Here is a 2,081-nt window from a genome sequence, read left to right as displayed (position 1 = left end):
TCTCTCTCTCTCTCTCTCTCTATATATATATATATATATATATATATATAAACATACATCCATAGCATGCCTCTTAAGACAAAAATCTCAAAAATTGATATAATGCGTTTTTTTGAATAATACTGTACAAATGTTTTCATATGCTTACTAGAAAAACATCGGAGTAAGTCAAAAAATAATTATCACAAATGATATAAGTGTCATGGAGATCAATTGCTTTATTCAGACTTGAATTCACAACTAGAGTGTTCAATACAATTCAATTCAATTCAAATTTTATTTTAGGAAAAATATAACAAAAAACATGATGCTGCCTTCCAAGGATTGCCAAAAAAGTTCAGAAACTATCAAGTGGCTCTCCTAACAGCGTCATTAAAAATTAAATAGCATGCAATAATTTATATAACATTTTTAAATAAAAATATAATATTAATAATCAAAATAAAAATAAATAAAAGTAAATACAGTAGAAATAAATAATAAAAGAATATATATATATATATATATGCATACACACAAACACACACATATACATACATACATATACATATACGCGAGATAGTGTGGATAACATCACACACACATATATATATATATATATATATATATATAAATGAATAAAAATACAAGATGACATTAAAAACAGTAAAAACTACAAATATGAACTTACATAATGAGCCAATCAGAAAATGTGGACATAATTATGGAGATATTCTTGGATAAGTGATTTAAAATGCTTAATTGAAAATAATAATGAGCATCTGACATTTTCCGGGAAAGAATTAAAGAGCCTATTAAAATGAATAAAAGGGGAGTATTTGAAAGCATTGGTGCGAGCAAATTTTTCTATAAATTTTAATGAAGTAGAATGTCTAGAGTTAACTTGGACATCAGGTAACTTAATATTATTAAATCCAAATAAACAATTAACGATAAAGATCAAATGAATATAAAGGAAACGAGCATTCAATGGTGAGATGTGGAGATGCTTGAGTCTATCAGAGTAAGGAGGACGAGAGTACCAAGGACCACCGCAATACGCTCTCGAAAATCTGTACTTTCAATAGATTTTATATGACCTATCTGAAATGGCAACCAAGCTGGTATGCCATATTCAAGTAAAGGGCGGCACATTGCTAGTACAGACTACGGTATGCCTCGTTACCATGCGTCCTCCCAACTAATCTGGTGATAAACCCAAGCATCTTTGCAGCACGAGAAGTAGCATAATCAACTTGTTTACCCCAACTTAAATTACAAGTCAAAAATACTAAGATGTTTATGGAAAGGAACTGAATCAAGAGTGGAATCATTGATGTAGTAATTTGTAGCAAACTTTTTATTTGATCTAGTGATGTGCATGACTTTACATTTGTTAGAGTTTAATTGCATATAGTTATTAGTGCACCAAGTTGAGATATTATTTAAATCAGAATGAAGGAAACAGTATCGTCAGCATACTGGGGCAGGAATGAAAGTACGCATGAAGGCAGATCGGCAACAAAAAGATTAAAGAGAATAGACCCGAGGACAGATCCTTGAGGGACTCAAGATAATACAGGCATCCACGCAGAGTGTGTGCCCATAAACTGGACTTTCTGGGATCTACCTAGCAGCAGTGATGTTAACCAGGAGAGAGCCTGCCCCTGAATGCCAACACGATTCAGTTTAAGAAGCAAAAGCTTATGGTTTACTCGGTCAAATGCCTTTGCCCAATCAAGAACACTTGCATCGAGTTAAGAGTAGTTAAAAAACATTGGCTCTGTAAATGTGTTTTATCACCACGTGTATATGTATAACGACTATAATACAGTCATATTATGTGTCTCGGTATGCATTTGATATAGGAAATAGAAGTTTTATATTGGCTTTTCTGTATTGTGTTATAAGAACTGTTACAGTGAGAGCCGAGGACACTTCCACTGGATCATTTAACTATGTTGTATTCTCGACATCTGTTGATGGTGCATCGACGCTGGTGAGTCAATTTTTGTATTACCAAACATGGCTTCCCAGATGAATATTTTATCACATATTTTAATACATCATACATACACACACGCACGCACACACCTATATAT

The 2,081-nt window shown here is 32.5% G+C and overlaps 1 long non-coding RNA gene across 1 annotated transcript in view; it reads left to right on the top strand.

The window, feature by feature from the left end:
* LOC117119273 overlaps positions 1-1,981 on the top strand; it is a 5,175-nt gene extending 3,194 nt beyond the window's left edge. Inside the window, exon 4 of the long non-coding RNA XR_004447162.1 lies at positions 1,891-1,981. This is a non-coding gene — a long non-coding RNA (uncharacterized LOC117119273). The remainder of the gene's footprint in view (positions 1-1,890) is intronic.
* Positions 1,982-2,081: the final 100 nt, after the last annotated feature.

This window comes from Anneissia japonica, unplaced genomic scaffold (genome assembly GCF_011630105.1).
Source record: "Anneissia japonica isolate Jap-2015-1 unplaced genomic scaffold, ASM1163010v1 scaffold288205_len162070_cov146, whole genome shotgun sequence".
Classification (NCBI taxonomy): Eukaryota; Metazoa; Echinodermata; class Crinoidea; order Comatulida; family Comatulidae; genus Anneissia; species Anneissia japonica.
This window is presented reverse-complemented; position numbering and strand designations above follow the sequence as displayed.